The sequence below is a fragment of the Hibiscus syriacus genome, unplaced genomic scaffold (genome assembly GCF_006381635.1).
Source record: "Hibiscus syriacus cultivar Baekdansim isolate YM2019G1 unplaced genomic scaffold, ASM638163v2 tig00113725_pilon, whole genome shotgun sequence".
Classification (NCBI taxonomy): Eukaryota; Viridiplantae; Streptophyta; class Magnoliopsida; order Malvales; family Malvaceae; genus Hibiscus; species Hibiscus syriacus.
In genome coordinates, this window is record NW_024063471.1 from 20,662,676 (window position 1) to 20,687,664 (window position 24,989).

Genomic DNA, 24,989 nt, shown 5'->3' on the forward strand with positions numbered 1-24,989 from the left:
ATTAAATACCATATTTAAAATATTGAAACATATAGGGTGATAATAAAAAATTGCAATTAAACATTGACCAAATTGAAAGAAAATAAAAATATAAGATTAAATTAAAAAGCAATCAAACTTATGGTCAAAATGAAAAGAATTAAAATATCAGTGACTAAAATGTAAAATATCAAAATTAAAGGCTATAATTCGAATTATCATAAAAATAATTACTAATGGTGTAATTTAATCATAATTAATTAATTGGGATTAAAATATAAATTATTAAAACAATAGGGACTAAATATGGTATTTACCCTAAACATATAATTACTATCAGGGATTAAAATATAAGCTAAATAAAATTCGAAGACCAAATTAAAATAATCAGAAATTACTTTAAGTGATCAAAATGAAATTTTATAAACTCGGAAGGATTGCGGACAGGGTTTTTCCTTAAGGAAAGGACATCGTTTTGGTGAGGGTATAAATATCATTTAAACCGGCCCTAAGGGCCATTGTTTTTCATTTTTCCCTTTTTCTTCTCTCTCTAAATGAGATAAGGAATTTCTCTCTGCCTTCTCTTTACACCGGAGGGAATCCAGTCTCCGCCGGCAGCCATACTCCAGCATCGATCGCCGCCGCCGACCACTGTGAACGGTGGCCGGAAATTTACAAATTACCCCAAATCGTCTGTTTTAAACCCTAAAACCGAATCTAGCATTATCCCCTTCTAAAACCCTATATTTTACCTTAGATCTAAAATAAACCGAAGTGGTTACCTTCGGTTAAACTTGGATCTCCGGCGATATTTGGGTTCCAATGATGAGCAAAACTTCAGGGGTAAGTTCTTCTCTCCTTTTCTTTTTCCTTTCAGTATGTTGTTGCTTGTGGTGGGTTCGAATGGCTTCCTCGTTTTGTTTTTATTTGGTGTTGTTGTATGTTCGTGGTTCCCCGTTCTTGCTCCGTTGGTGTTGTCTTCTTTTGCAGGTTTGGTGGTGGCTTTTATAGCCACCACGATTCTCGCCATGGACCGGTCCTAAGGGTGGATTTTGGTGAGTCGTCGAACTATGGTGGTGACTCACCAAAGAGCTTCGACGTAGGTAGTCATCTGGCCTTCTGGAGACTTCGGCGAGAGTGGCATCGTGGCAGTGGGGCGTCGGCAGCGGATGGTGGCAACAGAGGCGGCTGTGTGGATCCTAGGGTATCATAACCCTAGGGTTTTCTTGCTGCAGCTCTGGACCGTTGGATCTTGCTAGATCCAACGGCTGATGGTGTTGGCGACTAGGGTTGAGATGATGAAACCCTAGTTGGGTTTTAGGGTTACTATTGGGTCGGTTCGGGTTTTTTGGACCGGGTTGGGCTTCTGTTGGGCCTCCAGGTTTGGTTATAAAACGGGCCTCGGGTTTATTGTATTTTAGGCCTGAAATGTAATAAAATTATTTAATAATAATAATAATAAAATAAATGGGCAAAAAACTAGTGTACACATACAATCTACCACTCAAGTAACACTTAATGGAAATTAAAAGATCATAAAATTCCATTTCATTTACGCGTGTCCAATTCATCAACAAGAAAATACTGGAAAAAGAAAATAGAAATATGAGTAATTGAGGATGGCAGATTGAAAATTGGAGATCAATAGATGTGAACATCGGCTTTCTAAAGACCCCTTTGATGAGGAAGATAAAGTTCCTTTGCTTATACGGTCATTGCGAGATGAGCAGGATATCAACCAAAGTAAGCTGGCAATTCATTGCCTTGCCAGCATTTACCATTTTCATATGCCATGTGCCTTATGTTATCCAAATACTTTTCAACTCGATGATAAAAATTTCTTAAATCGTTTCCCATTTTTATAAGTCGCTTTTTTTTGGACAACATCAAGGAACTGTCGTTCAATATGGTACCAATCTTGCACCGATTGTTTGAATAAATGATTTAATTCTATGATCTTCCAAATAGCTCGTGTAGTGGGCTGTGAAGCGGATCACAGCCTTATTTTAGCCCGCACTTAGTATTATAGGTCTTCCTTTTACCTTGGGTTTTTTCTATTGTATCCAGTGGGTGGAATATGGATTCTTTTGTTCATATTTTGTACTATTAGTTCTTGAGGACGGGCTTAGATCCACTGAATTTTTTAGGCCCACACAATAAAAATTATACCTAATCGATTGCCATAAACTACTAGAAAAAGGATGGAAGTGATTTACAATAACATAAACTATAAATTTTATATACTTAATTTTTTTAAGGATACAAATTTTATATCTTCAAATTTTTAATTATAATTTCTTTCTTAAAAAACTAAATATCTTCTTTACTGGTACGATTCTCATTTTTTAATTAATTTTTCATCGTTTATGTCAATTTCAAAATTCTAACCCAAATATCCCTTCAACCCAACTAAAATTTGAGGACAATTACCCTTGTAAACATAGGGTAAAGAGAAATCTCGAAGAGCACATATAAAGAGAAATTACTAATAATTCATTTAGGTAACTCCTTAAATACTATAGTTTTCACTCGATTTGATTGAAATAAATATATCATATACCTATGAAGCCACTAAAATCAGCGACTTAAAACAGATACTCTAATGTGGATAAACCAGATGAAGCAGACCATGGAACATGAACAACAACCATGTGATTCTCGACCTCAAACTCCACATCTTTTCCGTCAATCGTGCAAGCTGTCGGCTTGTCCGAAGCAAAGGCTCTCATTTCACCGCTTCCCTTCACTTCAATCCGAACCAAGCTTTCGTTGTAGACTAATGACTGGTTGGCACCGCCGGTGTTAAGCATGTTGACCAGCCCAATGGGAGCGAATTGGACTGATTTTCCAGCCAAGACGGTGACCGGTGAGATAGTTACGAGCTCGAAGTCAAATGGTTTCAGTGAGATTCCAATGTTTTCAGCCGGTTTTGAGAGGACTAGTTTCTTGGACTGAGAAAAATACATGGCGAAAACTTGGACGCCTTCGATCGAAATAGGGTTCTTCCCACTGTCCCATTCGATGTTGTTCGGATTCATCTCGGCAGTCACCGTTTGCGAAAACTGCAAAAAGCATTGGTTTCTTCTAGTTTCACGGCACCATCCGCCACCTTGACAGTTAAATGCGCCGAGCACACCAGTATACTGTCCAAAAAAAAGGCTAAATCGTTAGTTCATTCATTATTTACAAGGGTTAGGGAAAAAATATTGCCAAATACGTAGGAATGACAAACCTTGTTCAAGTTCCAGATTTTGAGCATGGTTTTGCCATCATGTAGAGGGTCTTCAAAGAGGCAATCCCTGGTTGGAAGTGCATAGTACTGGCAGCGGAGGATCGATCCGTCGGGCAGGACGATACGTTTGAGGAGCGAAAAGTTGTGGTTGCCGACCGTGTCGCTCACATAAATCGGGCCACGGAGATGGCCCTTGAAGCAGCATGGAACTCGGCACAAGGGTGAGTGGACTGGAACATGTCCCAGTCAGGGTGGATAAAGTTGCCCATCCATAGACTGTTATAAGCACAGTGAACCATGTGACATCCTTGGAGCCAAAATGTGCCATTAGGGTCACCTGATGGATCAGTGCACCAAAAATCGTCCCCTATAAAACAAACAAACCCATCAGAACAAAAGCCCAAAAACTTCAATATGAATTATAAAGTGAAGTATTTAATATTATTTTATTTATGTCATCTCAAACTATTTTAATTTTCTTTAATTATGAATTATACACTTTTGATAGTGATAAAAAAAATTAAATACAAATCGAAATGAATCACTTACCGACGCGACCAAGACAAATGGCTTCTGTTCCAAGAAACATGAAATCATTGCAGTGCTCCATACTGGCAATAACGCCGTTGCCTTTGAAATGCTTTCTCAGTGAATCCGTCAACGCTTTAAAATAAGCTTTTGCAAGCTCAACTCTTCCACCGTAATTTTCACACAACATTTCCAACAGCTGTTTCAAAAAAGAAAAAAAAAACATGATTAAATATTTAAATTAGGATAACATCAAATTTAATATTATGATATTGGATTGGGGAAAAGGCTAGGTGTCCATGGGACCAACCAACTGCTGAAAGAAAACTTTTAAAATTTTATGATAAAGATTTGTTGAGAAATAGCAATAAAATAACCTGTAGTTTCTTGCCGACCAAATGTGAAATACGCCAACCAAAATTTTGTCTTTATTTTAATTAAACTTAGTCAAAGTAAAAGGAGAAAAGAGATTAAGATTTGGCCGCCGATGGTCAATTTTTCATTTTCATGAATTTTCTAGAAGACAAGGACTAGTTTTCAGATCTCACCCATAAAAGAATATTTTAACATTGAAACCTTTTTTAATTGAAAAGAAAAAAAGTATGGGTAAATAACTTACATGGATAACGTCAACTTTAACTCCATCAATTCCGACATTTTCCAAGTGAGAATGAAGTCCTTCATAAAGTTCATCGGCCTTCTCCGGCGGCACCAACCCGATACCGGTGTTGACAATCTTATCAACGGCGAGATCCTCCATCGTTTTCTTCAATCCCGGCGACAGTTCCGGCTTAATAACCTTGGTTTCCGGCAAGCCAGGGACATTAGGCCTTAAACCACCCCAATATCCACACAAGGCATGCCACACATAAACAAAGTCCACGGTGTTAAATTCCTCCTTAAGGTCCTTAATAAAGGCACCCATGCCCTTTTTAGCGGACCCGTTGGCCAAACTCCGAGGGCTAACGTAGTCCCTAAACTTGTAATTCTCTTGAAACTTCAACAGCCTGCATGGCATTTGTTCACCGGCCACCGCGCAATTCATGCCCTCTTTGGTGACGGGGTCCTCATCATGGCTAATGGATTGCCACCCGTCATCGATCAGCACCAGTCCTGGTGGGCACCCACCTTCCACCAATCCCTTCACACCTTCCCAAACACCTTGAGGGTGCACAGTAAGATAAAATGCATCCCACGTGCACCAACCGAATTTGTCCACGATACCCGGTGGGTTTTTCTCTTCCAATAACTTGAAGGTTCCAAGGTGCTCCTTCACCACTTTCATGGCTTCCTTGACCAAATTGAACGGATCTTCGCCGACGTGAACGTAAAGAACACTCCGGAAAGTAGCGGAGGTGACCGCAGTGGAGCCGCTTTCGACGCAGATATCAACGTTGTCTTCGGCACCGGGTTGAATCGAAGCCCTGAAGGGGCCTTCGAGGAGGGGGAGGAGGAGGGCAAAAGGCCTGCCGGAGTCCGATTTATCGAGAATCACCATTTGGGTCTCGTTTTCAAGGTCTTTCCCATTGGAACCAACCCAATGAGTAGTCCACCAGACTTTGAACCTGAAGATGCTCATGAACTTGATGTTCTTCAGCTTCCCGATGGGGACAACATGGCGGCTGTCGGATTCAACAGCGTCAAATCCTACAAAGGATCCGAAGGTGGATAATGATTTATCGGCGGAAGGAGTTACCGTGATGTTATCAGGGACGTCGGTGAGAAAAACGTGGCCATTGACAAGGAAGTTTGAACCTTCCAGGGAGATTAAAGACTGGTTATGGTGGCCATCAACAAGGCCTGAAGCACCAGAATTAACCTTACTCAAGCTTGGAGACATAATGGAAGCAAAAAAAAAAGTTTTTGCTGTTTAGTTTAAGAAATCAAAAGGAGATAGAATTAGAAACGAATAAATAGAGTAAAAGAAAGTTGTTTACGTTTACACAAGGAAAAGAACTGGGATCTTTTTAAAGGAAATAAAATCAATGAAAATAAATTGCTTTGATTCTGTGTTTTCTTAAGCTTGAAAAACTTTGCTCTGTTTTGGTTGCTCAAACGAGACGGGTAATGCTCTAATTTATAGGCTTTTGGGAGCGAAAGTGAGGTGGAATTTCGTTTAAAGGAAAAGAAAAGGAAATAATATGAGAAGTGGGGTTGGTTTGGAATTAACTTTATTACTATTTATTCTTAATTAATCAAGTGGGAATACTTTGCAATAAATTAAAAGAAGTGTTATTAATTTCTATCCAAACTTATTATTATTTTTCCTTAGGTTACTGGACTTAGTGGCTTGTTGCCCTTTTGTTTTGGGTGCCAACTGCCGACACTTGTTTGTTTTTCTTTAACACCGCACCCGGAATTTAGGCAAAAATATTTTAGTCATAAATAATTGGCTTTTTACCGAAAAATCATCATACAAAAAATAATTACCTACATATTTTCTTAAAATTTTATCAATTTAGAACCCTTCTTGATAAGACGTATATTGTCATCCACGCCTTTGTAGATTTTGTCCGAACTAGCACAACGTCATGAAAGGCGTGGATGGACATTCAAACTTATCTGAACTGGTGCCACGTAAGGACAAGCATGGATCGTCATTTACGCCTTAACAATTTAAAAATTAAAAAAATAAACTATAAGACTAACAAAAACATTACCCATATCATTAGCTATTGAATCACCAAATCTGGGATTGTTCAGAAGCTCTAAAATATGCCTGTACTGATCTAGAGTGAATATTGTTGAAGGAATTGACGCAGGAGTAACAAACTCAAGATGTGCATGGATCTGGTTAAATTTTTGACCCACGCGATCTAATTCGACCTGAAAATTCTAACACCTCCACTCGAAAACTGACTTGACCCGAAACACACAAAAATTTCACCTAACCCGAGCCCGACCTGAACTATAGATATACCCGACCAGACCCGGATTAATGTTTATTTTTATTCAAAAAAATAAAAGTTGAAAACACAAATCTAACAAAAAAATTCAAATACTAGTTAGTTAAAGTACAAGCCCATAATTAAATTACAATCCATATTAGTTTAATAAGCTAAAATTCACACATAAATTTCAATAACTAGACATAAACATAAACGTCCAATGAAAAGATCCTCCACTATCACCGCATTCTTCAATCTTATCAAACCACTAAAATCCTATAAAATAAATTTATATATATTAATATATAAAAATATTATAATAAAATAATAAATATAAAATCATTACCGTTATATCATCTTGCCCTAGTTCACCATCTTCAGAAAAGCTTCCTTTATTTAAATTTGATCATAATACATAAATGAAAAGAAATCTAGTAAGAAATAATTATCAAACATATAGGCCAAAAGTAATAAATTATTCGATAAGTCTATTAAGTAAAAAGTAAAGTATGTACCTTCTCCTTCTGCCGATAATCAATTTTGACATGTTAAGGCTTCTATAGTTGAAGGATGAAGTCTACTACGTTGTGTATTCACCAAACCCCCTCCGATACTAAAAGTATACTCTGAAGCAATAATAGAAACTGAAATAGCATAAATATCTTTAGCGATAGCTTGCAGGATAGGAAATTGTGACCCGATTGTCTTCCACCAAGTCAATATATCAAAGTCTGACGTCTTAGGAACATCCACTTCCAAGTAATGATCTAACTCAGAATTGACTTTTAATGTCTTTTGATTTTTCCTTGAAACATAAGCGTTAAAATCACTAGGGCTTCCCAAATCAACTGGAACACTATCTAAAGATGTACTGTTGAAGGATTGAGGTTCCTTCTTTGAGGACACCAATCTTTCTTGATATTATGTGACCAAATCCTGACATAGTTCCACACTTCTCTCAACTTCATATTCGACAGTATCCCCCTAAATGTTCTCAAAATAATACTCCAAAAAAAGTTTTTTTGTACCTTAGGTCTAAAAGTGTGGCAACTCCCATAATATCATCCGTGTCACTCCAATATTTCTCAGTTTTTCAACATGTTTTTTTCAATTCTTGAAATGGTGATATACTATGTGCAACCCATTTATTCAATGCCACCCTAATTCTACAAATACTCAAAAAAATAAAGATTCTTCATCGCATATTTTGTACCTAAAAAGCCTTCTAGGATCTCATAAAACATCTTACGTTTATCACAAATCTTTGATGCAAAAGTAAGGAAAAAATCCTTGAAAGATAAAGTTGATTAGAGCATCAAAAGGTAGAATTCCATTGTGTTCTAACATCAGCACATAATTATTTTACTGTTGAAATGCGCAATTGAAGTGCCTCTTCAAATCTTTCCCACCTTTTTAGAGTAGCACTCCAAAAAAGAACTATGACAAATACTTTCTATACCATCTCTAATCACATTTAACTCATCTTTCACAATTAAATGCAATTAAATGCAATATATGTGCAATAATGCATGTAAAAAAGGATCCATTAAGTAATAAAGTATCACCTCCCAATCTATCAACTAACAACCTAATGATGACATCATTCACACTACAATTATCAACTGTAGTTAAAAAAAATACTTACCTTAATAAAATTGAGATTCTTCACTTTTACAAAACACACATTATGGGAAGACAAGTTAAAAAAATGGAACTCTTGAAGGCATAAACTAAAAAAGAAAGATTTGATTTTTAGTGTGTGATGAAATGATGAACTAAAAACTCCATAAAATTCAAATTTTTGCATGAAAATGAAAAAAACAAACAAACTTATCGTTCGTCCGTGAGTTCTCTGTGCAGAAAAAAAGAAAGAAGGAAAATGAGAGCAAAGAATGAATTGGGGAAAGAGAATATTTAATGTGTCTGGGTTTGGTCGAGTACTCGGGTTTTTAACCTTAAACCCGATTTCAACTCGAACCCGAAATTTTTTTAAATAACCCGACCCGATCAGATCGGATTGAGTTGGGTTGGAACTTGTCGGGTCCGGATCTTATGCCCATTCGTAGACTCAACCATTAGGTCGGTGAACTAACCGAGACTCAGAAGCACAAGAGACAAGATTAATCAAGCAAGTAAAATCATATATCACGTGATCAGTTGCATTGGTGTCAAGAATCCAAGTAAGAGTCTTAGGAGGATAAACATAAACATTACCCATATCATTAGCTATTGAATCACCAAATCTGGGATTGTTGAGAAGCTATAAAATCTGCTTGTACTGATCTGGAGTGAATGTTGTTGAAGGAACTGACGCAGAAGTAGCAAACTCAACTAGGGATGTGCATGGATCGGGTCAGATTTTCGACCCACCCGATCCGAAAATTCTAACATCTCCACTTGAAACCTGACCCGACCCGAAACAAAAAAAATTCACCTAACCCGAACCTGACCTGATCTATTGATATGATACCCGACCCAACCCGGATTAATGCTTATATTTTTATTCAAAAAAATAAAAATAAAAAGTTGAAAACACAAATCTAACAAAAACAAACAAGTTCAAATACTAGATACATAAAGTTACAAGCCCATAATTAAAATTACAATTCATAATATAGTTTAATAAGCTAAAGTTCACACATAAATTTCAATAAACTAGACATAAACATAATCCAATGAAAAAGATCCTCCACTATCACGGTTAATCATTCTTCAATCTTATCTAATCACTCAAATTCTATAAAAAATTTATACATATTAATATATAAAATATATTATAATAAAATAAATAAATATAAAATCATTACTGTTATCTCATCTTGCTCGAGTTCACCATCTTCATAAAAGTTTCCTTCATTCGATTAGTTCATAAAACATAAATGAAAAGAAATCTAGTAAGAAATAATCAAACATATAGGCCAAAAGTAATAAAATTACTCGATAAATCTATTAGTAAAAGTAAAGTATGTATCTTCTTCTGCCGATAACCAATTTTGACAACATGCTAAGGCTTCTACAATTGAAGGATGAAGTATACTACGTTGTACATTCACAAACTCTCTTTGGTACTAAAAGTATACTCTGAAGCAACAATAGAAACTGAAATAGCATAAATATATCTGATAGCTTGCACGATAGGAAATTGTGACCCGATTGTCTTCCATCAAGTCAATATATTAAACTCCGACATCCTAGGAATAACATTCACTTCCAAGTAATGATCTACCTCATAATTGACTTTTAATGTCTTTTGTTTCTTACTTGAAACATAAGCGTCAAAATCACTAGGGCTTCCCAAATCAACTGGAACACTATCTAAAGATGCACGTTGAATGATTGAGGTTCATTCTTTGAGGACACAACTTTCTTGATATTATGTGACCAAATCCCACATAGTTCCACACTTCTCTCAACTTCATATTCGACATATCCCCGTAAATATTCTCAAAATAATACTCCAAAAAAGTTGTTTTGTACTTAGGTCTAAAAGTGTGGCAACTCCCATAATACCTTCCATATCACTCAAATATTTCTCAAACTTTTCCACATGATTTTGTCATTCTTGAAATAGTGATATTACTATGTGCAACCGATTCATTCAATGCCATCATAATCCTACAAATACTCGAAAAATAAAGATTCTTCACATATTTTGTACCTGAAAAGCCTTCGGTGATCTCATAAATATATGAAGTTTATCACAATCATCGATGCAAAAATAAGGAAAAACATCCTTGTAAGATAAAGCTGATTGGAGCATCAAAAAGGTAGAATTCATCGTGTTCTAACATCACACATAACTTTTTTACTGTTGAAATGCGCAATTGACGCCCTCTTCAAATTTTCCCACCTTTTCAAAGTAGCACTTCAAAAAAGAACACTATGATGAATCCTTTTTATACCATCTCTAATAACATTCACCCATCTTTCACATTAAATGCAATATAGTGCACACCAATGCATGTGAAAAAAAGATCTATTAAGTAATAAAGTATCACTTCCCAGTCTATCAACTAACAACCTAATGATGCCGTCATTCACATATAATTATCAATTGTAGTTAAAAAACTTACCTTAATAAATCGAGATTCTTCACTTTACAAAGCACCGATTATGTGAAGACAAGTTAAAAAAATTGAACTCTTAAAGCATAAACTGAAAAAGAAATATTTGAGTTTTAGTGTTGTCGTAACCGGTTTTCGTCCGGCACGAAATATTACTTGACGGGAAAATGATGTGAATAAATGGTTTTGAAAATAATTTGGGAGTCGCCATCGGCCTTTTGGGTCAGTAGGTCGAATGCCTAAAAAATATCTTTTAAAAGAGTTTTTTAAAAAACATCAATTAAAGATAAACTGATCTGCGTTTTTAACCAAAAATTCGTTCTTTTTAATAATAAAAAGGATTCGTGGTCGGTTACGTTTAGGGAAGGATTAGCACCCCTACAACGCCCAAATTGGTACTTTTTAATTATAAATTATCTCTATTATTAAAAATTAAAATTCAAAATATATTTAATTTAAATTTATTATAATTTTAAGTAATTTATTAATTTATATAAGATATTTATTTATTTAGAAATATCAGAAAAGAGCTTCTAGGTTTTTAAGACCGCCTTCCTTTGATATTAAAAAATAAATAAATATTAAACATTTATCTAAAAATAGATTAATATATACAATTTATAAAAGGACATTTATTTATTTAAGAATATCAGAAAATGACTTCTAGGTATTTTAAGACAGCTCTTTCTTAGATATTAAATATAAATACATATCAAAAATGTTTATTTTTCTTAAAAGTAATTTATAAAATTAAATTTATAAATAGGATTTTTATTGAATACAAATAGAAATAAATAATAAATTATATAAATATATTTATATAACTTAATAATAATAAAATTATCATGGAAATAATTTAAACATATATCAACGTAATAAAAATAAAATAACAATAAAAATTAAAAAATTAAAAGTAATATTAAAAACTAATGGATCATATTTAAATATGAACTTAAAAATAATAAAACTATGGTTAAATTAAGATTATATAAAATTTAATGATCAAATTATAAAATATAATATTTAAGAGACATGATTAGAATTATCATAAAATATACTAGTAGTGTATTAACCATTATTTATTTAATCAGTGATTAAAATAGAAATATTAAATTATAGGGACTAAATATGATATTTATCCTAAATATATTATTTAATACTGGTAAGGATTAAAACATAATAAAATAAAATTTGAAGACTGAATTAGAACATTCAGAAGTTAGTTTTTAGTGACTAAAATGAATGATTACAAAACTCGGATGGCTACGGAAAGGGTTTAGCCATACATGTAATTACGCATATACCCCTTCCCAAACGACGTCGTTCGGGAAGGGGTATAAATTCCCCAAATGGATGGCCCGAAGGGCCAGCTCTCTCATTCTCTTTTCTCCCTTTTCTCTCAATACTGAAGAGAACCAGAATTCTCTCGCCCTCTCTAAAACTGATTTGTTGCTATGGGTTTTGTTTGGCTTGCTGTTGTTTGTTATCTCCGGTCCTTCCTCTCCTCCTTTTTTTGCAGGTTCGGTGGTGGCTTTTATAGCCACCACAGTGTCTTCTTCGGACCGGATAATAGGGCAAAGTTTAGTTGAGTCACCAAACTATAGTGGTGACTCACTCTAGACTTCAACGTGCGCTGCTCTGAGTCTTCTGGAGTCTTCATCGGAGGCGTGGCACTGGTGGAGCGTCGGCAGTGGTGTTGGCAGCAGAGGAGACGCCGCGTGGTAGTTGAAGAGGCGGCTGGATGATATAAACCCTAAATTAGGTTTAGGGTTTGTTATGGGCTTCTGGATCTGGCCAGTTTGTAATTGGGCCTCGATTTGGGTTTTGTAATATTAATAAATAATAATATATTAAATAATAATAAATAATAATAATAATAAATTTAAAAAAAATTGATGTCTACAGATGCCCTCTTTGCTCATCCTTGTGTTAACAAGAATAGAGCAAAGACGAAAAAGACAATAATTTTTTCATTTGGCTTCCCTTGATTATGATGGGAATGTTGAAATAATTCTTCTTTGGGATTAGCTCTTCTCATTATGAACTTTTCCGCTGGGATGATGTTGACCTATTTCCTTCTGTGATAGAGTCATTCAAAAGGTTGAATACGTTCTTCTCATTATGAACTTTTTTCTTTCCCCTTCAGATGAGTTCTTCTCATTATGAACTTTCTCTGGAAAGTTTGATGCTAATCTATCTCTTTCTGTAATAGAATTATGCAAAAGGTTGAACAAGCTTCTCATTGTGAACTTCTTCTTCTTCAGATGAGTTTCTTCTCATTATGAACTTTCTCTGGAAAAGCTGATGCTAATCTATCTGCTTCTGTGATAGAATTATGTGAAGGTTGAATAAGCTCTTCTCATTGTGAACTTTTTCTTCTCCTTCAAATGAGTTCTTCTCATTTTGAACTTTTTCTGGAAAAGTTGATCCATCATGATGGATTTGAGCAAAAGGTTGAACAAATTCTTCTCATTATGAATTCTTCTTCCTTCTTCTTCAATGAGTTTCTTCTCATTACTTTTTCTGGAAAAGCTGATCCATAAGATGATGGATTTGAGCAAAAGGTTGAACAAATTCTTCTCATTATGAATTTCTTCTTCCTTCTTCAGATGAGTTCTTCTCATTATGAACTTTTTCTGGAAAAGCTGATCCATCAGATGGATTTGAGCAAAAGGTTGAACAAATTCTTCTCATTATGAATTTCTTCTTCCTTCTTCAGATGAGTTCTTCTCATTAACTTTTTCTGGAAAAGCTGATCCATCAGATGATGGATTTGAGCAAAAGGTTGAACAAATTCTTCTCATTATGAATTTCTTCTTCTTCTTTCAGATGAGTTCTTCTCATTATAAACTTTTTCTGGAAAAGCTGATCCATCAGATGATGGATTTGAGAAAAGGTTGAACAAATTCTTCTATTATGAATTTCTTCTTCCTTCTTCAATGAGTTCTTCTCATTATGAACTTTTTCTGGAAAAGCTGATCCATCAGATGATGGATTTGAGCAAAGGTTGAACAAATTCTTCTCATTATGAATTTCTTCTTCCTTCTTCAGATGAGTTCTTCTCATTATGAACTTTTCTGGAAAAGCTGATCCATCAGATGATGGATTTGAGCAAAAGGTTGAACAAATCTTCTCATTATGAATTTCTTCTTCCTTCTTCAGATGAGTTCTTCTCATTATGAACTTTTTCTGGAAAAGCTGATCCATCAGATGATGGATTTGAGCAAAAGGTTGAACAAATTCTTCTCATTATGAATTTCTTCTTCCTTCTTCAGATGAGTTCTTCTCATTATGAACTTTTTCTGGAAAAGCTGATCCATCAGATGATGGATTTGAGCAAAAGGTTGAACAAATTCTTCTCATTATGAATTTCTTCTTCCTTCTTCAGATGAGTTCTTCTCATTATGAACTTTTTCTGGAAAAGCTGATCCATCAGATGATGGATTTGAGCAAAAGGTTGAACAAATTCTTCTCATTATGAATTTCTTCTTCCTTCTTCAGATGAGTTCTTCTCATTATGAACTTTTTCTGGAAAAGCTGATCCATCAGATGATGGATTTGAGCAAAAGGTTGAACAAATTCTTCTCATTATGAATTTCTTATTCCTTCTTCAGATGAGTTCTTCTCATTATGAACTTTTTCTGGAAAAGTTGATCCATCAGATGATGGATTTGAGCAAAAGTTTGAACAAATTCTTCTCATAATGAATTTCTTCTTCCTTCTTTCAGATGAGTTCTTCTCATTATGAACTTTTTCTGGAAAAGCTGATCCATCAGATGATGGATTTGAGCAAAAGGTTGAACAAATTCTTCTCATTATGAATTTCTTCTTCCTTCTTCAGATGAGTTCTTCTCATTATGAACTTTTTCTGGAAAACTGATCCATCAGATGATGGATTTGAGCAAAAGGTTGAACAAATTCTTCTCATTATGAATTTCTTCTTCCTTCTTCAGATGAGTTCTTCTCATTATGAACTTTTTCTGGAAAAGCTGATCCATCAGATGATGGATTTGAGCAAAAGGTTGAACAAATTCTTCTCATTATGAATTTCTTCTTCCTTCTTCAGATGAGTTCTTCTTATTATGAAATTTTTCTGGAAAAGCTGATCCATCAGATGATGGATTTGTATCTTTGCTAAAATTTTTGAAATTCCTGTCAAATATTCAATATGGATAAAATGAATGAAAATGCTCGTATTTTGCAAATGTCTAAATATGATGCATGAATGTTGATGCAATCTTCATTTGACTTCAAAATGGTGAACTCGGTTTTCCTCCACTTCATCATTTATTGCCAGGGTCACCTCTGGATATCAGTGTAGCAACTTATGCTATCAAGCTTGCATTTTTGAAGAACCATCTGATCAACTTGTATCTTTATGTATTCTTTGCTTCATGAAAGTCTCAGAAGAATTGTTTCATTTGTGGAACTCTTATCGTAGTCAGAATTATGACCTTAATGCCCCATTTTGTCTTGGATAAAACCAACTTTATTTGTTTGGACTTGTGTAGAAATCCCATAAAGTTTTCACTTTAAAAGAGAATCATTTTGAAGAGTGTAGATGTGATATGTCTGACTCAGCAGGGATTAATTAGGAGAGTAGAGTCTGTTCTGATTTGACTCTTGAAACATATCACAAGGATTTATTCCAATTCCTTTCATGTCTCCACATCTAATTGGATCTCGAACAAAGCAACTCAAACCATATCATGTAAAGATGTTTTAAACAAAAACCTATTGTTTGATCTTAGTTGGCTCCAATAGTTTCTTGTTGTTAAAATTTCAGCTCTCCTTCTGTGGAAAGAAATCTTCATCATATCTCAACTTCTAATCTTGGGGTTGAAGAAGACAGACTTCATCTGGATCAAAAATGGAAACCATATGATCACAACATTGTTCAGCCATATCACTAGTTCATAAAACATTTGACAATACATTCATTTTTTTCCTGTGGTTTCTGTCGAGATGTAAAACACTTGACAACACATTCATCCTTTTATGCGGCTTCTGCTCAGATGTTTGTAAACATTTGACAACACACATTCATCCTTTCTTGTGGTTTTTGCTCAGACATTCATAAAGCGTTTGACACACATTCATCCTTTTCTGTGGCTTCTGCCAAGATTTCTTAATCATTGAAGCTCTTTGCCTAGTTTCAAGCTTTTAATGATTTCAAAGACCATTGATAGCAAAACTCATGGAGATTCAAGTGTGATATTAGTATGACCAAAAAGTTGGTCAATTCACAAAATGTACTAGTGTCGAATTAAATAGGAGATACCAACTGATCACGTTTTCATATCTGGCAAAGGCAAATATAATACTGATCACGTTTTCTTCTGTAATGAGCGTTGTAAGAATTAGAAACATATCAGCTATAGGGCCATGTACAGGAAGAGGTTCATGGAATTCTTGCCGCTGGGGATGAACACCCATGATAAAACCAAAATAGATGAAAACTCAGTTCACCCTGGCTAGCAATGATGATCCCAATAACAACGGAATAACAGTAATATAAGGGAGAGTTGAGTCCCTTTCATGTCATCACGCAAAAAACTGATGTGAAAACAGCTTCATAATCTCAACATTATGGTTGAATCTAACTGCTAGGAATCTCAAAGAAATATTTCCAATCATCACCGACACACAACGGCCAAATTCAGATTTTGAGGTCTCGAGGAACTGATCCTTGGATCGAATGGTCTACAAAGGGACCATCTTTATTCATGCGATTGTGATGTAGCTTAACAAGGAACACGCTATCATGTGACACATGGTTAAGAAGATTGAGTATTTGAAAACATATTTGCTGAGTAGATATTTTTTCAACAACATGATCATAATGTAACTGCCTGATGAACGAAGCAATTATGTATAGTCAGCTTCATTGTCATTGTTTCACCATTTTCATTCTTCATACCTTTCTGTCTCATTGGAAATATCTGTTCAAGTCAATGATCTTGACACATGATGATGTGGGCCTTCAGCATGCCCCAACAATTGCTGATACGATCGTTCAAAATGCATCAACAATCCTAATTCTGATTGAAATGGGCTTTCAGCATGCCCGATATTTGCTTCTTGTTAATCTGAGCCTTCAAAATGCCCACATAGATCTGTCTGAAGGAACCTTTAAAATGCCCCAACATTTGCTGATACAGATGTTAAAAGTTGCTCAATTACTTCTTGTTGAGATGAACTCCAAAAATGCCCAAATATTCATATTGCTGTGAGCCTTCAAAATGCTCCAATATTCTATTTCTGGTTGAAATTGGCCTTCAATATGTCCCTCTAGATCTGTCTAAATTGGGCTTTCTAGATGCCTCAATTTTTTTTTCTGGTTTACTCTCGACGTCTGTTTGACTTGAATATCATGATCCCTACAAGGTTCAATTTTGACAATACACTGTGGTGGATACTTGTGCCTTTATTCGTGCTCCAAATATGTTTATCATGAATACTCTCATTCTGTGTCACTAAACATAATATTGTCAAGTAACTGGAAAATTCTCTTGATATTGTCACAAACTTAAGAAGTACTCAATCATTCTGACAGAAACGTCTGAGATATGTGTCTTCTGAATGAGGTGACCATTTTCTGTATCTGGAGGGATTTAGTCGGACAGAGTAGTAAAAATAGCTTGGTAATCGTTCCAGGCTGACACGTGGCTTATCATCTTTCAGTGAAGGCCATCTCTGAAATATACTTTTCTGTGGAGAGAAACCAATTTATGCAAACAGTAATCTGATGCAATGGAAAGACTACATAGACAATGGTACAAGCTCATCAAAAATCCGCACCCATGCAACATGTTGATCCTGATAACACTCATATGATTATGAAGCGATCTTTCAGATTTCACATATATTGATAGTTCTTCTGATATCAAGGAAATCATGAATTCTGATTCTGATGAGGAGTAAACTGTTATACTTGACAAAAATGGGATTCTCATAGCTGAGGCTTCAATAACCATGGAGAGATGGTTCAGATTCATCAATTGCAGAATTGACAGATTTTATATGTGCTGATCAAATGGCTAAGGTTACTGATGCACTTCTTATGGTAGAAGATAAGCCATTATGCAATGATCCCAATTACAAGCAAAGGCAAAACTTGGGCTATAATTTGTGGAAAGGAAGAAGCAGAGGAAGCTTGAAAACAAGCTTCTTAATGAAGATGATCATGCAGTTCATCTTTCAATTCCAATGATCGGTTCTGGGGTTCCTACCGAATCAGATCAGATAACTCAAAGAACACTTCCAGAAGATGCTATTGGTCTCCTTATTTCTACTATGAGAAAATTCATCTTTCAAATCCAATGATTGGTTTTGGGGTTCATACCAAACCAGATCAGATAACTCAAAGAACACTTCCAAAGATGCTATTGAGTCTTCTTATTTATACTATGAGCAAATTCATCTTTCAAATCCAATGATTAGTTTTGGGGTTCATACCAAACCAGATCAGATAACTCAAAGAACACTTCCAGAAGATGCTATTGAGTCTTCTTATTTCTACTATGAGCACATGGCACTTGCTCCAGTTAATGTTTGGACTGGAATATCACAGTATATTCGATGTAGAGCCAGAATTTGTAGATTCGAAGCATTTTCATGCTACTACACTGAAAAGGGCTATTCATAATTCTGCCAATTGAGAACAATTTTCTCTTATTCTGCTTCCTCCATGTGCTGATGCTTTTCCATTGACAAAGAATGATGGCCTTCCTGGGATCCAAGAACAAAGTTGAACTGTTTATAAACATGTACAGGAAGTGCCAAATTGACAAAAGGATTTGTAAGGCTCTTTGAAGCTTATGACAATGACCACCTTCGAGTGTCCAGAAGTATGTTCATGATGAGTGCTGAAATGGAATTTGGTATGGGTTGAAAAGATAAATTGTTCCACTTGAATCTGATGAGGTGGAATGCTTCTAGGTTTCCCTAAAACTATACACAAGGATCTGTATAGAGACATGTTCCATGGTGGTATCAATGTCCTGTCTCTTTTCTCTGGGATCAATGATGCAAAAGTTGCCTTTTACTGTCTTGGCATACTTTTGAAAACATGTGCAAGAACTGAATGATGATCGGTTGGAGCAATTGATGAGTAGTTTTGTCGAATTCGACCTTGTTGTAAGTGGCATCCAGCGTAACAACCTTACTGGAAGAAATAAACATCATTGTGATGGGCTTGAAGATTTTTGTTGGTGCATTTACTTGCAATGATTGCTACACAAACTGTCTCTTCTGCTGCTTCAATATTTCCCACTCTTTTCGAATTATGGAACGGTTTAGTTGACAGTAAAATTTGTCATCTTCACTTTTGGAATCATGTACCAATGTTGCCCTATATAAAAGGCCTATAAGGGTAGATTCTGTTCCAATGTCTTATTCTGTGCCATAAGTCCTCAAATTCAAATTCAGCAATCTTCTGAAAGACATAATGAATATCATCTTGACAAAGAAATGACCAGCATAGAAGAGTAGCAATAATGTATCAAGACTGAGCCAGCATCACGGTATAACCAGAGTGCAGGTAGTGACTTTTCATGGCTTTATGATGTATCTTCTAGAGAACATGAATTGATGGTTGGGGAAAATAATCTGTCTGGTGATGCTTATCGCCCTCAGCATGAGATAACGATAATCTTTCTTGATGAATTGCTAATGTCATAGGAGAGTGTCAAAAGTTCAATTCTCCAGACTTTCTGGCTTCTTGGACCACTTGCCTTCAAAAATGTGAAGCGCTTCATTCTTCTGGCTTCGTTCATTCTTTTTCTACAACAGAGGTAGAATAAGCAACAATTGCTTTACGGACCTTCCTCATTTGAGACTGTACTGTTTGAAAATGTTTTTCTCCTTTCTTTATTGAATATGAAAGAATTTTGCAAAGTATTACCCCTTTCAAGTTCACAATATATCGAATCATAACAATGAGTTTAATGAATATCAAATAAATCACTACACTTTTAAATCATTCAAAAATCATAGTCCTATGGCAAGTGTCAAAATTATTGACTGATTTAAGGTGTGGTTGATTTTGGTAAAGTAGGTTCTTTCAAGTTGGTTCAGTATGTCGCTTCGAGCTTCCACTAACTTGAAGAAATGGTTGTTATGCTCATCTTGTAGAGATGCTTCTCGTTTCCAGAATCTCAGGAACGTTTTTGAGATGTGTGGTGCTTCATTAAGAGCTTAAGATCGTCTCTTATGTCGTTGTTGCACCATTCAATATTCGAGCCGCCTTTTCAGGTTTTCAACTCGAATCCTCCTTTGGTTTCAAAGATGTTTTTTTAAAAATTTATATCTTGAACCCTCCTTTTATCATTTTTCATATCATGCATTAAAGATTTTAAAAACCAATTTTTGCAAATAAAAATCAATCTTGATAGGCGGAATGAATTCTTAAGATATTCTCTTTTACTTAGAAATCCATGCACGATTAAAATGGACTTTTCAGGTGCGTAACGTAGGCCATGGCTTATGGTTTATGAAAAAAAGGGATAAAAAGGCCCAAATAAGTGTTTAAGGGTCATCAAACCAAGGATCAATTCATTCTGATGCCATCAATCTTGTTTTGTTTGACTTGGATCTGCCTTGCTGGGAATTTTCCATCAACTGGATCCCTCTAGACTGCCAATTTTGGATTCATTTCCATTTTCTCATATCTCCACATTTCTTGCTCTTCTATTTGTACTTGATCAACCTTGTAACTTGAGGCTCAATAAGTCACCCATCTTGATTCAATTTTCCTTTTTCTTTTTTTTCTTTTTTTTTCTTCTTTCTTTGCTGGATGAGTATAATACTTCAATTGCTTTGAGAACCTCCTTTTCCTTTTGCATTTTGGAGGTTTTCCATTATTCTTGATTGAATTGATCTTCAAGCACTCTGTATTTGACATACTTTGTAGTTCAAAACTTTCATGACTTCATGGAAACTTGTCTTCGTAATAAACTGTATTGACAATCTTTATTCTTGTGAGCCATATCCTTTACCTTGCCCCCCAATGTAGAGAGTGATCCTTGGTTAGGGTTGAATTAGAAGAAAAATATTCAGGCTCAAATGGGGACAACAAGGATATATATATATATATATTAAAGGATAAATGAAACAATGTCGTTCATCATCTCATACCAGAAACCTTTGTAAAAAGAGTATCCACAGGGGGATGAATATTCAAGATTAACTTTATTTACATGAAAAATGTAATTAATGCATGATATATTTATTTCAATCAATCACTTTCCCCTTCTTCTTTGAGTATGCCCTAATCCTCGAATTATCATCAATGAGTTGGTCCATGATGCCTCATCTCGTCTCTTCTTGCAGTAAAATTCACGAATTGAAAGTTTGGTTCTTTTGAGGTCTTTTGGTTTATGATGGTTTTGTATTTGGAAGACAAATGTGTGACTTATAAAGTCATTATATGGTGGAAGGTAGTATCATCAATCAATCGACTCTACCCGAGAAGGTAAACATCTAGAGTTTGTGTCTCAAAAATAGGTAGAGACATTTCTTCGAGTCTCAGATAAATGTAGTGTCAGGATTTGGTTTTGGTAAAGGTCGAGTAATTGGTGTTGGATGGGATTGGAAGATATAATTTTATTACTTGCCAATAGATCTATAACTCTTGCAAATTTAAAAGAATATTTATCTACTTGATACTCAATAATCTCAAGATTAAAACTTGATTCTTTGCTCATAACCATAAAACACAATTTATTTTTTTGCACAAAAGGCGGAGAAAAAGCAAAAAAAAACAAGTTCAAACAAGATGCTGAAAATAGAAAAGTACTATAGTGGTAGATAACACTTCCACTTATTATTTATCATGACTCATCACTCCTCTATTGTTGGGTATGTACTTGGCCCAGGATTTTTATCCTTATTTGCTCCCCATTTCTTGATCATTTCTTGTGTCAAGACTCCCTTATCGACGAGCGTCTCTATTTCCTTTAACAGTGACCAATATTCCCTGTTGAATGTCCAGATACTCCCAAGTGAAAATTACAGAAGCTATTTTGATCATAGCAATGAGCATAAGGCCTTGGTGACACCTTCACCAATCTTGGTGTAATGTATTGACCTTTAACAAAATGAGGGTATAGGTCTGAGATAGATTCTTGAAACACCTTTAGAGTTTTTCTTGCTCGCGAGGCTATCACTTTCTTTGATCGTTCTGAACGAATGAATGCTCTCATGTTATTGAGGGGGTTCTGAATGCTCATTTCAGCTATAACGGGGTAGTATTAACCAGACTCCTTAAGTTTCCCTTGCCTTACTGGTTTTCGGAAAAATCTGATATAGGTATCTGAGGTGTTTTCTGGGTTATATCTGCCTTATTCTTCTTAGACCTATAGGCCAATCTCGAATTACATCCATGGGAGCCTTTTGATTTCTTTTCCCATTTTCTGTGCCTGATATTTCATAGGATTTGGTTATATTAGTTTCGTTGCAACAATGAACATTGAACCTTACCCCTTCTTTATCTTGCATTTTTGAATTGCTTGCTCTAAAGGGTCTTGGAAATTTCCCTTAAGGTTACCAGGAACCTTAGCTGAACAATTTGGAATTCTAGTCTGATTTATCCAAGGAACTTCCTTATAGGTCCAATTCTCATTGGAGGCCATTGTGATGATCAAGTTGTGGAGTAATTGATCTGGCTGAGAGCATTTTTGGATGCAATTTTTCACGAACAGTAGAAGGGAGGAAATTGAAATCCCTGCACATTCTTTTTCTTCTTGATCACTCTATAAGGTTTGGCACCATGTTTACTGAATAAGACCTCATTGTATTAACCCCAGCTTCTTTCTTGACTTTAGTATTGTCAGAGCCTCTTATCTTGCCATTCTTGATAGCCATTTCGATGATTTCTCACATTATGATGATGTCAGAGAAATTATTAGGGACAAACCCCTATCATGTGATTAACATAAGGAAATTTTAATGTGCTGATGAACAAAGTAGTGAACTCTTTTTCAGTCAATGTGGATGTACTTGAGAAGCAACGTCTTTCCATCATGTGAATATTGTCGAAAGCTTTCATTGCACTTCATATTCATGCTTTGCAACATTGTTCGATCAGGGGCCATATCAGTCATGTGCTTGTATTGACCCAAAAAAGCTTGAGCTAAATCCCTCCAAGAAGTATTGACGTTTTAGCTGATTATACCATCTGGATGCAGACCCAGATAAACTGTCTTGAAACAGTGGATCAACAATTTTCATTCTCTACATAGCCAGTCATACGACGACAATACATAGTGATATGATATGAAGGGCATGTAGTCCCATTCTACTTCTCAAAATCTGGAACCTTGAACTTTGGTGGAATAACCAGGCCAGGGACCAAACTTAGTTCTTTGGCATCAAACCCATAAAATGTCTCAACTGTCTCTATAGATTTTATCACCTCTTTATATTTTCCAGTAGTTGAGTGAATTTTCTCAACTGATTTGTTTAGGTCAAGGACCTCATTACAAAATTCATCAGGCTTCAACTCAGAAGTAGTAGGACAATCAGTGGGGAACGATGCTCCAGCTTGATATGGTGAGTTCTTAACAGCAAAATAAATTGGTGACTGAATTTCCTGGGGTACAGAGGTGAACTCAGGAATATGAACAGGTGTAACACCCAAAGAATTTGTGGGGTTTTCAACAAGACTCTTTCCAGTAGTCAAATGCTTATCAATCATTTTTCATGTTCATAGATCGATCTGAGAATTAGCTTCGATTTGTGCCAACTTGCTCCTCAATTCCTCTTGTATTTCTTTCTGCTTTATCTCAAATTTGGCTAGCCTATCTTCAGTTTCTTTAGACATTTTTCTTGTGTCGTGCTGAGCGTTCTGCTTCAAGGAAAAACCAGATCACTTGTTTGAAATCCTTATTTAATGAATGAATGTTTAATGTATTATGACATAAAAAATGCAAAGATGCCAAATGCAAATGTAAATATGTGAATGTAATAACAAGAATACAAATTGTGCAATACAAATGCAAAGATGCCAAATGTAAATATGCAAATGTAAAAATGTAAATGTAAATTATTTAAAATACCAGAATAGGACATCCAGTTATATTAAGACTGCCCTTTTCTTTGATATGAAAATAAATAAACATTATTATTTAATTAATATGTTTTAATGCATGATGTAAATTTAAAAGTGTAAATGTAAATACAACGTAAAAATGTACAAATGCAATAATAAAATGCATGTATAAAAGGTGTTACTCAAGAGTGATCATCTTAGAACAGATTTCATTGAACGCAAAAGTTTCGGTACATCAAACAAAACTTTACATATAGGGATATATTTCATTCCTAACTTCTCCAAAGCCAAATTAGTCTATCAACTTAAGGGACATATTGCTTGTCTGGACTGCAACCTCTTCCATGACATTCTCTTTCATTTTCTGTGTCACTTCTAGTTGCTCATTTTCCTTGTAAGAGATCTTTCTGTCCAAGAAGTTCTTGAACAAGATCTTCATATATGTTGCAGTTTTTTCAACTTGGTGACCCCTTATCCATTCTTGGGGGTACTTCCTAGGCCAGCATTTTGAAAGGTTTGACTGATCTTCTGAAAATCTTCATGCATGGTTTTCATTTCTGTGCTCAATTTCTCGTTTTGGCGTTCAAGTCCTTCAAATAACATGCTTGAGCTTCATAAAAATCTCCACTACTCTGAATGTCCCGACTGATACTCTTACCATAGACTGCTTTGGTATCAATCTGGCAGAATCTTATGGATTACTTTTGGTATTTATATACCGGTTCTCTATGTGCAGAACTCCTCGATCCTCGTAGTTTCTTCGGATGTCTTTCTGGTCGTATCATATTTTGTTTAATCATAAAACTTTTTGTCCATTTACGAGTTTTTTCCAATATGATGAACAGTCTTTCAAGCCAACACCTTTTGGTTATGCCATGATCATGTAATGCAAACAAAAGAAATCAATATGAACATATTAGAGCAATGTAATATGCATGAAAAAAAAATAGAATAGTTAGTACCAACTAAAAAAAATCTATTTATCAATGTATAAATCTTAACCTCATGTTTTCTAGTTCCATGATTTGTTTGGAAAATTTAACTTAACCGCACGATTTCTAGTTCGCATGCATTTATTCAGGAAAAGGAAATAAATAAATTAAAAGCTAGAGCTATTTCTCCTTATGTATACCTACTGACAAAATTCGGCATGGTTTCAGATCGGGAGAGTTTCTAGGGTTTATATATGCAGGTTTCAGTTTAGGAGTAAAGGTACTCGAACTGTCCTTGTTGATGCCCCTTGGGCT

At 35.1% G+C, this 24,989-nt stretch overlaps 1 pseudogene; it reads right to left on the bottom strand.

The window, feature by feature from the left end:
• Positions 1-2,499: 2,499 nt before the first annotated feature.
• LOC120187784 lies at positions 2,500-22,814 on the bottom strand (annotated as a pseudogene).
• Between the last annotated feature and the right edge of the window lie 2,175 nt (positions 22,815-24,989).